This window comes from Diceros bicornis, unplaced genomic scaffold (assembly GCF_020826845.1).
Source record: "Diceros bicornis minor isolate mBicDic1 unplaced genomic scaffold, mDicBic1.mat.cur scaffold_108_ctg1, whole genome shotgun sequence".
NCBI lineage: Eukaryota > Metazoa > Chordata > Mammalia > Perissodactyla > Rhinocerotidae > Diceros > Diceros bicornis.
In genome coordinates, this window is record NW_026691022.1 from 499,570 (window position 1) to 513,625 (window position 14,056).

The following is a 14,056-nucleotide window of genomic DNA, read 5'->3' on the forward strand; positions in this document are numbered from 1 at the left end:
AACAGGATGCTTTTATCCTTTATTTTCTGATGGCTTCAAATCCTTTTGTTAAGCATATACAAAGAGATCTGGAAGAAGAGAGATTTATGTCCATTTGTTCAAGCCTGGAAGCGTTTCTCCATGGAATCCCCTCTTGGCTTGACAAATCACGCTCAGTCCTAAAGGCTCACCTCAAGAGGCCTTTATGAAAGTATTTCTCCATGCTACCTGGTGTGCAAATATTTACTGCCCCTTCCTCTGTGGTCTGATGCCACTTTAAACTTCTTTAAACTGTTTAAACTGCTGGTGTGGAAATTAAGAGAAATGGTTAGCCCATGTTTTACTTAAGGACAGCCAGAACTATTCCGGAGTATTATGTCTATTGTGAAGTCCCTCATTTCTTCTGGAAACAGGCCCTCCTCATCAAGTATTTGGTTCCCCTAGGAGGTGCTGTGTTCTTGTAAGACCACACACAAGGTAGGTGATTGAACAGCTGGGCAAATTGGGCCATTGAGAGTCCTTGCCCAGCATTTTTGAACTGAGAACCATAGGAAGGTGGTAAGGCAGTCCCTCCCAGATAGCTGAAAGCTGAAAGAGAATGGGACTTGCTGCCAGTCCGCAGTGAGAGAAGCAGATTTAAGTCCCTGGTTCCAGTGGTTTTTGAGTACAGCTAAATCCCTCTTCCTGCAGTTTGGTTGGTAAACCTATTCTTTAATTCTATGAGCCAGTAAATTCTCCTTTTGTCCCACGCTAGTTTGGGACAAAACAATGGAGGCCAGAAGGCAGTAGGATAGCACATATAAAGTGCTGAAGGAAAAAACTCTTAACTAAGAATTCTATATTCAGGAAAGGTACTGTTCAAAAATGAAGAAAAAATAAAGACTTTGCCAGATAAACAAAAATTGAGAGAATTCATTGCTAGTAGACCTGATTTACAAGAAATACTAAAGAAAGTTCTTCAGGCTGAAAACAAGTGACCCCAGTAAAGGTAATTATACATATTTTTTATCCTTTCTATTCTTAACTGATTTAAAAACCAATTGTATAAAATAATATCACACAACATATCATGGCTTCAAACGCACAATTTAATATAAGTGTAATATATTTCCTAGTAACAGCCCAAAAGGAGGTGGATGGAAGCAAAGTTGCAATGAGCTAAGGAAATGACTGCAGATGGTAAAATGATAATTATAACAATGCAATGTTGAGTTTGTAACATTAACAGATATAATACATATAACAACAATACCAAAAAAAAAAAAGGGAAAATGGGAATCAAGCTACATAGCAGTAAAGGTTCTACATATTACCCAAATTCAGCTAGTACAAATCTAAAGCTGATGAGACGTATATAGTAAACCCTAGAGCAATTACTTAAAAAAATTCCAAAAAAAAAAACTAAAAAACAGATCACTAATGAAATTAAAATGCTACATTAGAAAATACATATAGAAAACAAAAACTAAAATGGCAGATGTAAATCCAACTCTATCAGTAACATTAAATGTGAATAGATTGAACAATCAAAAGGGAAAGATTGTTAGATTGGATTTAAAAAAAACATGATCCAACTATATGTTGTCTACAGGAGACACACGAGAGTCACAGAGACAAAAACACTGAAAGTAAATGGATGGGGAAGAATATCATGCAAACAGCAACCACAAGAAAGCTGGAGTGGCTGCACTAACATCAGACAACACAGACTTTAAAACAAGAATACTAGAGACAGTGACATTTTATAATGATGAAATGGCCAATAGTTCAAGACATAACAAAAACATATATGCATCTATTAATGGAGCATTGAAATACATGAAACTTTTAATAGAAATGAAAACAGACAATTCAACAATAGTTGGAGACTTCAATACCCCACTTTCAATAATGTATAGAACAATTAGACAGAAGATCAACACGGAAATAGACGACTTGAACAACACTACAAACCAACCAGATCTAACAGACTTCTACAGAGCACTCCATCCAACAACAGAATATACATTCTCAAGTACATAGGGAACATTCTCCAGAACAGATCAAATGTTGGGCTATAGAACAAACCCCAATAAATTTAAAAGCATAAAAATAATACAAAGTATGTTCTCCAACCATAATAAAATAAAATTAGAAATCAATAGTAGGAATAAATTTGGCAAATTCATAAATATGTGGGAATTAAACAACACATTCATGAATAACCAATGAGTCGAAGAAGAAATCTAAAGGGAAATCAGAAAACGCTGGTTCTTTGAAGAGATCAACACAATTGACAAACCTCTGTCCAGTCTGACCAAGAAAAAGAGAGAAGATTCAAATTACTTGAATCAAAAACAAAAGAGAGAAAACAACACTAAGATATCACCTCACGCCCGTTAGAATGGCTATAATCACCAAGCCAAAAAACAACCAACACTGGAGAGGATGTGGAGAAACAGGAACCCTCGTACACAGCTGGTGGGAATGCAAACTGGTGCAGCCTCTATGGAGAATGGTATGGAGATTCCTAAAAGAATTAAAAATAGAGATGCCCTATGATCCAGCTGTCCCACTACTGGGAATCTATCCAACAAACCTGAAATCAACAATCCCAAGGGCCTTATGCACCCCTATGTTCATTGCAGCATTATTCACCATAGCCAAGAAGTGGAAGCAACCTAAGTGTCCCTCGACTGATGACTGGATCAAGAAAAGGTGGTATATATATACAATGGAATACTAGTCAGTCATAAAAAAAGACAAAATCGTCCCGTTTGCAACAACATGGATGGGCCTGGAGGGTATTATGTTAAATGAAGTAAGCCAGAAAGAGAAAGACAAACACTGTGTGATCTCACTCATATGTGGAATATAAACCAACACATGGACAGAGAAAACTGTATTGTGGTTACCAGGGGCAATGGGGGTGGGGGGTGGGCACAAGGGGTGAAGGGAGACATATATATGGTGATGGACAAACAAAAACGTACAACCCAAAATTTCACAATGTTGAAAACTATTAAAACATCAATAAAATAAAAAGACAAAACTGGAGGGGGGAAAAAAAAAAGAGAGGACAAGATTACCAACCTTACAGAAACAAAAAGGATTGTAAACAAATACTATGAATAATAGTACACAAATTAGATAACTTAGATGAAATACACAAATTACTAGAAAAACACAAACTACAAAAATGACTCAAGATAATCTGAATAAACCTATAATAAGTGAAGAGATTGAATCAGTAATCCACAAACTATGCACAAAGAAAAGCCCAGGCCTAAATGGTTTCACCGCTGAAATCTACCAAACACTAAAGGAAGAATTAATACCAATTCTTCCAAAAAAAAAAGAAGAGGAAGAAACACTTTCCAACAAATTTTATGGGGCTAATATTACCCCGATACCAAAATCAGACAAAGATGTCACAAGAAAGCAAAACTACAGGGGCCAGCCTGGTGGCGTAGAGATTAAGTTTGCACGCTCCACTGTGGCGGCCCAGGGTTCACAGGTTTGGATCCCAGGTATGGACTGATGTACCGCTTGTCAAGCCATGCTATGGCGGTGTGCCATATAAAAAAAATTAAATAGAGGAAGATGGGCACGGATGTTACCCCAGGGCCAATCTTCCTCCGCAAGAAGAGGAAGATTGGCAACGGATGTTAGCTCAGGGCTAAGCTTCCTCACCAAAAAAAAAAAGAAAACAAAACTGCAGACTAATATCTCTTCCGAACATGGATGTAAAAGTCCTCAACAAAATACTAGCAAACTGAATCTAGCAATATATAAAAAGAATTATACACCATGACCAAGTGGGATTTATCCTAGGGATGCAAAGTTGGTTTAACATCCAAAAATAATTAATGTAATACATCATACAAATAGAATGAAAAACAAAAAATCACAAGACCATCTCAGCAGATGTAGGAAAAAGCATTTGACAAAATCTAACACGGTTTCATGATTTAAAAAAAAACTCAATAAACTAGGAACAGAAGGGAAGTTCCTCAATATAAAGGCCATCTACAAAAAATCTCCAGTTAACATCATACTTAATGGTGACATACTGAATGGTTTCCCTTTAAGATTAGGAACAAGACAAAGATTTCCACTCTTGCCATTTCTATTCTAAATTGTAGCGGAGGTTCTAACCAGGGCAATTAGGCAAGAAAAAGAAATAAAAGGCATCTATATCGGAAAGGAGGAGGTAAAACTATCTCTATTTGCATGAAGTGATCCTGTATATAGAAAATCCTAAGGAATCTACCAAAAAACTATTAGAAGTAATAAATGAGTTCAGCAAGGTTGCAGGATACAAGATCAATATACAAAACCCAATTTAATTTCTATACATTTGCATTGAAAAACCCAAAAGTAAAATTAAGAAAACAATTCCATTCAGAATAGTATCCAAAACCAGGAATAAATTAACCAAAGAAATGCAAAACTCATACTCTGAAGTTGATTCTAAATTCATACGGAATTCTAAGGCAACAAGCTACAGCTAACAAAACAATTCTGAAAAAGAAGAATAAATAGTGTAAGACTCATACTTCCCAATTTCAAAAGTTACTACAAAGCAACAGTTGTCAAGACAGTGTGGTACTAGTACAAGGACAAACATACAGATCAATGGAACAGAACTGAAAGACCAGAAATAAACCTATACACCTATGGTCAACTGATTTTTCACAAGGGTGCCAATGGTGCTGTGACAATTGAATAGCTATATGCAAAAGAATGAAGTTAGACCCTAACCTTATCCCATAAGCAAAAGTTTACTCAAAATGGATCATACACTTAAATTTAAGAGCTAAAACTGTAAAACACTTAGAAGAACACACAGGCATAAATCTTCATGACCTTGTATTTGGCAATGGACTCAGATCTGACACCAAAAGCAGAAGCAACTAAATAAATGAATAAATAAGTTAAACTTCATCATCAAAATTAAGGAACATGAGAAATGTAAAGTTCCTGCTTTAAAATTGCATCAGGGGCAAGCAACTAATTCAAATGGAATGCAGTCATCTAAAGGACATCTTTTTAATGAGAAATGCTATTACTAAAGGAGACTTGGGCTGTTTTAAATGATATTTAGCCCAAAGCAACAAGGGAGGTATTTCAGCAGGTGACTGCTTCCATTCCCATCTATAAATTCTTCCCCAGTGACTCAGTGCCCTTGCCTGATCAGTATTTTATGTTGATGACAAATCTCGCACACAACTCACTTATCATTGCTTGAAAAACTTACAAGAAGTGCTACTGTTTAACAAAACTGAAAAAATACATTTTGTCCTTTATGGAAAATAAGGAAGAAAGTATCAGGAAAGGAAAGAATAATTTAGCCCAAATACTTGGTAATAAACAGGAATACAAAAACAAATAACCAGAAATTGCTAGTATATGTATCAGCCACCTCAGAAAGAAGAAACAGGCCACTTTATTTCCTTTAAGGCCTGACATTTTTCTCTCTGCCCTTTTCCGACACCCTCCATTGTGTGGTCTCTAAGCAGCCCTACTGCGAGCAGCTGTAGACGCTAATTCGTGGTTCACTGAGGTGTCAATTGAGTCTTAAACCAAGGAAACAACAGCTGCAAAACAATACTTGGCTCTGGTGCAAATATTTTCAAAGGTAGACTAAAGTTTCAACTGTTATTTTAGATAAACAAAACCCCAAACCATAACCTTCCATCAAGTCACAAAACAAAAGAACACGCGGCCGGAGTTTAACTCATTGCGTAGCGACATTTCTCATCTTGTTGCCGCTATTTTGACAGGCTTTCACGACTTTACCTTGACAAACGACTTCCTTCACTAGATGAAAAACTAGCTTCCGAAGCGATTTTGTTAGTTGTCTTTGTCTTGAATGTACCGCTGCCAATATTCAAACCTGTGAGAAGCACAAACATGGAGAGTGTCAGCCACCACGCAGCAACGAGTGAAGAAGAGGGCTCACAATAACTTTGGTGAAACAAATGTCAACAGGGGAAGATGCTGCTCAAGCCACAGAAGGCAGGGAGCTTCTGAGGCAAGGAACATGTTGATAGAACTCTGAAAGGAAGTGGAGTGTTTTCCGGTGATACTTAGAAGCCACAAAAAATAAAAAATAAAATCATTCGAAGAGCTCTATTCCAAATGACCACGATGCACATGTGAGCACATGGGTCTCTACTACAGCACCATGCACTGGATAATTCACCTTGTTATAACACATGGGCAGCAAGGGATCATCAAAATAATGGGTGCTGGGAACCAGGTCTCAGAAATAACTGACACCGCTGGATGACAGTTACCCACCCCACCCACCCTTAAGCCCTCTGCCAAATCCTCTGTTTTTCCATCTCCCAGGAGAGACTGAATCTCCATTGAAAACCATCAAGGCCACTCTTTAACCAGCCTGAAAAAGTTGATGGGGAAGATGCACAATCCACCTCTTTCCTGGAGCCAGGGGAACCAGACTGTTCCCATGATGCTATCAGCGTGCAGGGCAATCCTTGACCTCTGCCCCCTGGGTGACTTCAGCCTTGGATGTTTCTGCTTCAAGTCTGATTCTTAACTGGCATTCACCTGAGATCACGGATAGAGAGTGCATGGGTGTCTCTGCAAAAGGCATTTGCTGAGTTTCTATCCTGTAACCTGCTTGCCTGCATGTAACCTCTGCAGCCAAGCCATTCTCTTAACAATGTGTCCGTGCTCAGCCTGAAGAGGGCTTCCATGTGCTTAACAGCATAAGGCCTTTTCAGACATGGAAAGGAAGGCGCAAGGTGGCAGTGGCTTTCCTTAGTGACAGGTCCAGAGGCAGAGACCTAACACATCTGATGCAGAAAGTAACTGAAACATGCACTGCTTCTTCAATAGTCAGATTTGGGGTGGCTCCTGAGTTCAGGGTGCCCATCCTCACCACTACCTGTAACAGCAGTAGAGGGGTACGCTAACCACGGGGTACGTGGCTTCCATTTCCCTCCACCCTGCCAGCCTGCCTCCTGCTTCTCTTTGGAGCTCAGAGAAGTCCCCAGGATCAGAGTGAGAGCGAGAGAGTGAGAGTGAGAGTGAAAAGTATTGTGTGACCACACGTAAACTAAACGCCAGAGGCCGTATCTGACCTCAGAGACGGCTGACACCACCAGAAGGACTTTTATGATCCCAACGCAGGAAAATGTGGAATCTTGCAAAGCACATAGTGTAAATTTGAGTGTGGAGTGAGGGAACTGAATCTAGGGGTGCTTGATTATACAACCTATAAAGTATCACTTCACTTATGAATAAATTAATAAACAAATACATTAATCATTAGTATATTAATAGTACCATTTTTTTTGTGTGTGTGTGAGGAAGATGAGCCCTGAGCTAACATCCATGCTAATCCTCCTCTTTTTGCTGAGGAAAACCAGCTCTGAGCTAACATCTATTGCCAATCCTCCTCCTTTTTTTTTTCCCCAAAGCCCCAGTAGATAGTTGTATGTCATAGTTGCGCATCCTTCTACAGCATACATAGTTGCTGTATGTGGGATGCGGCCTCAGCATGGCTGGAGAAGTTGTGCGTCGGTATGTGCCCGGGATGTGAACCAGGCCGTCAGTAGCGGAGCGCGCGCACTTAACTGCTAAGCCATGAGGCTGGCCCCCAACATTTTTGATATACATCCAAGGGACTACAACTTATGTCAAATTTACTCATCCTCTGAACTTGTCCAATTAACTATCCATACAAAATAAACTTACCAAACACAGATTTGTGGAGTCACCTTCCAACCACGTGTGTCTGCTAACTGGCTGTAAGGCTCCGAGGGAGGTGCTACTCTCTTGTCGCCTCCTTTTGTAAAATGAGGGGGTTGGATAAATACTTTCTAAATCTCTCTGGATTCTAATTCTGTGACTCAAATGTGAAGAAAGTGGTGAAAAGCAAACGGTTAAGGGCTCACGAGTGCTACATCTTTCCAAAGTGATGAAGCCCTCCATCGGGGCAGAGGCCCTGCTTCATACCTCAGCCAACTACAATGTCTCACATTCGTGGAGTTCACATAACACCCAGCACCACCGCGGCCAGCAGTCGCCGAGGGCTGCTCTCTAACAGGCCCTGTGCTGGGCATTTCGCCTGCAGTGGCTCACTGAATCCTCAAAACAACCAAAATAACAGAATTTTGCAGCAACCAATTCTAACACTAATATTATCTAGGAAATAGCTCTCTGAAGACAGACAGCTAAGTCTAATGCACCATATGTCCCTCGAAAAAATGCCTGTCTGATATAGACATCTTTGAGACAATTGGGAAATCTGGATATGGCCTGGGAATTATGTGATGTTAAGAGATCACTGTTCATTCTGATGGGTGAAATTATGGAATGGTGGTTTATGTAAGGATAAGGAAGTGACTAAGCTGTACTTCCTTCTGTATGAATCCATTTATTTTCACAAAGGGAGCTGAAGTGACATACTAAAAAAAGGTGTAATAAAATAAAAACCAATGAAAATAAGAAAAATGCAATAAAGTATACGAAAACAAAGAAAATTACAATTAAAACAAAAATCCTAGATTGAAGGAACTACACTTAAGCTTAAAATTTAGCTTTACTGGGATTTACAGTCTTTTCATTTAAAAAACCCAAAGTTTTCCAACATTCTGGTGAGGGAAAATAGCCCAGGATGATGTTCCCCATTGATGATTAAGAAACTGGAAGATGTGGGAAAAGAAAGAATTTGGGGTGTCTCCTGTGGTACTTAGCGACAAGTTACTATCATGACATGCCAGGTATAATCCAAGGGCCTGTAAGGACCATCGCCATGCCAGGGCTGGCACATATCCAGGAGGGAAGACTCTTCCAAATTCTTGTTTGTTAAGGACTGAAAAAGTACTGGCTGATTCTGATCCAGTGATAGCTTATTACAAAGCAAACTCCAGAAACTTTCAAAGAATGACCACCCTTCCCTGAGCACAGCACTAGCTGCTGCCTTGGGTCACCTAGACACTGGCTGTGAGTGCTGAATCTGCTCACTTACCTGACAGTTGTGATGCAGAAGCATCTGCCTTTTGGAACCTGTCTTCAGTTTGATTTGTATTATCCTGAAGGGTAGACCACTTCAGCAACTGGTAGGCTTTTGTTTCTACAGATTTAAAAAAAGGCACAGATAACTGGATATCCACATGCAAAAGAATGAAGTTGGACCCTTACCTTATACCATACACAAAATCAACTCAAAAAGGGTTAAAGACTTAAACATAAGACTGAAAACTATTAAATTCCCAGAAGAAAACATAGGAGAAAAGCTTCAGGACATTGGTTTTGGCAACGATTTCTTGGATATGACACCAAAAGCACAGTCAACAAAATTAAAAATAGACACACAGGACTATCTCAAACTTAACTTTTGCATGTCAAAGGAAACAATCAACAGAGTGAAAAGGCAACCTACACAATGGGAGAAAATAACTGAAATCATATATTTGAAAAGGGGTTAATATCCAGAATATATAAGGAACTTCTACCACTCGACAACAATAACAAAAATCAAATAACCCGATTAAAAATGGGCAAAGTGCTTGAATAGACATTTCTCCATAAACAAATGGTCAATAAGCACATGAAAAGATGCTCAAAATCACTAATCACCAGGGAAACGTAAATCAAAACCACAATGAGATATCACCTCACACCCATCAGGATGGCCACTATCAAAAGAACAGAAAATCAGCGTTGTGGAGGATGTGGACAAATCGGAACTCTTGTGCACTGCTGGTGGGTGTAGCTATTAGGGAAAACAGTATGGAGCTTCCTCAACAAATTAAAAATAGAATTACTATATGATCCAGCAATCCACTCTGGGTATATATCCAAAAGAACTAAAAACAGGATCTCAAAGAGTTATTGGCACACCCTTGTTCATCACAGCATTTTCCACAATGGCCAAGAGGTGGAAGCAACCCAAATGTCCATCAATAGTTGAATGGATAAAGAAAATGTGGCATATACATACAACGGAATATTATGCAGCCTTTAAAAAGAAGGAAATCCTGTCACATACTACAGTGTGGATGAACCCTGAGGACCTTATACTAAGCGAAATAAGCCAGTCACAAGAGGCCAAGTACTGTATGATTCCACTCATGAAGTAACAAAAGTGGTCAAAATCATAGAAACAGAAAGTGGAAAGGTGGTTATTAAGGGCTGGGAAGAAGGGGGAGGGAGTATTAGTGTTTAGTGGGTATAGTGTTTCAGTATTGCAAGATGAAAAAGTTCTAGAGATCTGTTGCACAACACTGTGAATATACTTAACACTACTGAGCTGCACACTTAAAAACAGTTAAGATGGTAAATTTAAAGTTATGTATTTTTTTACCACAATTAAAATAAAAAGTAGAATTTGTCCATGACAATTCAGGTTTCTGCCTGTTGTCCCAGCATAATAATTAATAGAGTTGTCTTTTGTTAATCAAAAGTTTCCTAATTTAGACAATAAATTATATGGTGATGCTACTTAAGAGACATATGAACAAATGCAATGCAATGGCACAGTTTGGCTACTCATCAAAAAACATCAACTGAAAAGATATCTGCTTGGCTCCTGACTGAACACTGATTGGATATATGATATTGCTAAATTGTTATTAACTGCTTTAGGTGTGAAAAAAATACACAGAAACACTGAATTTTCTACTACCTAGAAACAAGGTTCTTGAATTCCTCCTACGATGTTAACACTTTTCAAATGCATGCAAATTAGTTTTTTGAACTGTCCCTTTTTAGAAACTCTGAAAACAAACAAACAAAAAACAATTTAGTTGAACCCAGGTTTCAAGACTCGAAGTCAAGTTGTATGAATTTATTTGAGGTGGCCAAATTCTAGTCATTATTTTGAGTGGGTCTGTGGATAGGTTCAACTCACAGTAAAATGGTTCCTCTCCAGTCCAGGCCTTGCAGAAGCGGCTACAGGAATGAATCAGAGGACACATAACTGACTGCCTTGGTTGCTCAGCTGCTCCTCTGCAGCTCTCGCTGCCCTGGGTCTCAGGCTTGCACATTTGAGTGTGGGGTCTCTGGGCTGAGTGAGGGGCGGGAAGGTCAGGAAGGGGAGGCGGCAGCAGGATGAGCTGGGGAGACCCCCCCGCTGAGAAAATCTAACCAGGCTCATCATAGGGACAGAGAAGAGCATCTGCAGGGAGCAAAGCCAGGTGCCCCAGAGGGGTCAGCAGCAGCCTGGGCACCCACAGGACACCCTTACCCTGCAGGACTGTTAAGAGTGTCTGCTGTAAGTTAAAGTGGGGAAGACTGTTGGGAAAAACAATAAATAATGATCACGTAAAGAACCTGAGAGACACAACTTTCCCATTACCTCAAGGCTCAAGGATGCCTGGATGCAACAGAGGCTGGAGAAATAGAGTTTTAGCACAGACATAACAAAACAGCATCCATGTCCACATCTCCAACGTGGCCACAAACAAAAGGACTCCTGCTGTCAGCACCGGAGGCTGGCAATCACTGCTTTCCTGCTTTTGCTGGTTCAATTTAAGAACTTAACCATGAGCCCCTTATTACTGGATTAAAACTACCGTCACACTGACGAATACAAATGTAACTTATCTTGCCCTACTGAGAATCAATCAAGATAAAAATAAGTACTTAAAATGAGCATCATATTTTGAAATATTAAATGCTATATAGTTAAAATATGTACAGATCAGGGACTCAACTCTGAAAATAATAAATCCTAAGGCAACACTTTTTAACATTGCTGGATTGTGATATTAGTTGGGCAAACCTGAACTAGTATTTTGACAAATTTAATAAAGAAAACACCAGATGTCATGCATGCAGAAGGGGAAAGTACTGTTTTGCATAACTTCTGTATATGTGTTGGGTACTGGCCTAGGACAGAAAGTGTTTCTTGCTGTAGATTAGTCCCACTGTCCTAGGACAGCATCATAACACTCTCCTGTCAGTCCTACTACCTATATTACTTCAGATTTGTGGTAAGGTACTTTTGGGAGAGGAGAAGTATCAATAAAATCAAAGAATTCTAAAAAGGTAAGGAATCACTGTAAAAGAGGTAAAAATGTTCTGTTTTGTTTTTATTCTATAAAGATCAACCAAAAAGTTTTTCAGCTTTTAGGATACAAGTCCAGATCATAATGACCATATGCTATTTCTGCACTCAATTATACTGACTTGGTCAAGGAAAAGAGAGCAAAGATAAAAGTTAAAAAAAAAAAGAATAGGAAAAGAAAAAAAGAGTAGCTTCTTGGTAAACAAAGGCTCCTGGCAGCTGGAAGCTGGAGTTAGGCTTTCCTCTCATCTATTGTTGTGAGGTAAATCATCTGACTCCAGTGAGCTGGCTCTCCTGCTCCTCAGAAAACACGTGCCTTTTATTTTTAGGAGAAGATTTTCGTGAAAAATATAAAGCTAGTAGTTGTGAGTTAATTTCACATTTGGGAGGATTAAGTATTCTGTCCAAATATAGGACAGTACGGATATTATCACTGGTCTGAGTCTAGCAAAGGAGGAATGTGAAGTGAATTCACATTAGCAGCAAGGGACCATTTTACCACTCTGGAAAAGAAAGGCCATTTCCATGTTCCACACACTTTCCATTCTGGTTTCCTTCTCTTCCTTCCTCTTATTCTTTTTTTTTAATTGAAGTATAATCGACATACAGCATTATATTAGTTTCAGGTATGCAACATAATGATCCAATATTTGTACATATTGTGAAATGATCACCACAGTTAGTTAACATCAGTCACCATACATAGTTACAAAGTTTCTTTTCTTGTGGGCGAGGAATTGTAGGATCTACCCTTCCCTTGCTTCTTGAAGGACTTGGACTCTGTAACTGGCCTTTCCCTTCAAGGCTGCCCTGAGTCTGCTTTCAACCGTACACAGTTTTGGAGGGATGTAGCTTGTCTCTCCAGTCTCGTTCTCCCAGAGCCCACCCCGCTTCCCAGCCATAGCTCCTTACTGGTATTTGATCTTTAAACCTTCTGTAGCCCTTCTCTAAGCGGAAAGTCAGTGAAGCTCACCTGGACAATTTTTATCTGGGACATAGCCGCCCTGACCTAAGTAATAGAGGGTTGGCAAAATCAAGCTGAGGACTGCTGGGCACATGGCCTGCTCCCATCCCCGATGCATGCTTCCTCGTGTGGTTTAAGGGCAAAGTGAAGTTTAAAAGGTGAAAGGATTAAGTGTATTCACTTGGAGGAAGAAACACTAACTGAGGCAGGACCAAGACACCAAACCAGCCAGAGGGGTTGGAGCAGGCGGCAGGTGCTGCTGTCTAACAGGAGGTCTGTGTCGGGCAGCAGATGCTCAGAGCTGTGGTCATTCTCCCATGGCATGTATCACACCCTCAGTCACCCCTGTTTTAGTCAGAAGAGCTGCACAAAACATTTGAAGGACTGGGAAACAACCCAAAAAGGAAAAACAAAATTAAGGTTTGGTTAAAAAATAACAATGAGAGGATAAAGGCTACATAGCCTGCGTAGAAACAAGGGAAGAAGGGTTTAAGAACAGAAATCGCATAGATTGGACAAGGCAGGATTATAAATGCAGATGCTCTGGGGCCAAGCAGGTAGCACAGAGAAGTGAGTCTGGCCAGCTGGAGAGCACATGCCTGGCCAGGGGGACAGCTGTTCTCCGGCTACAGCCAACTGCTGCCAGGTGGGAAAGGGGGCCTAGTCTTGCCAGACTCCTGCCTTTCTTAAAAAAAAAAATACAACACTGCACAGGCCAAACAGAACACACTGGAAACCTCGAAACTAGACGGTGGTGAGCAATTTTTTCTGTGTTCCCTAAAAGTGGCACAAGAACACTCAGAGAAAAACTTCAGCCAAGGGATATAAGCTGGATGTTAGCAAAAGCTTTCCTAGTTGACAGAGCTGAGAGACCCGGAACACACTATCAAGGCAGGCTGCAACAGCTGTGTGGAGGTTTTTAAGTAGCTGTTTGTATCCAATAGACCAGGTTTCAGACTCTTTGGAGGCAAGAGTCTACGTCTTGCTAGGGGCACTCGAACAATTCAGACCTCCTCCTGGAAAAGCCTAGAGGTCTTGGCCAGGACGCCAACTTCATAAGTCAAGGAGGCAAAGCTACGGGCGTGAAG

At 40.0% G+C, this 14,056-nt stretch overlaps 1 pseudogene; it reads right to left on the minus strand.

Annotated features, from left to right (window-relative positions):
* Window positions 1-5,747: 5,747 nt before the first annotated feature.
* Window positions 5,748-14,056, minus strand: part of LOC131402455 (centrosomal protein kizuna-like) — a 67,864-nt pseudogene continuing 59,555 nt past the window's right edge.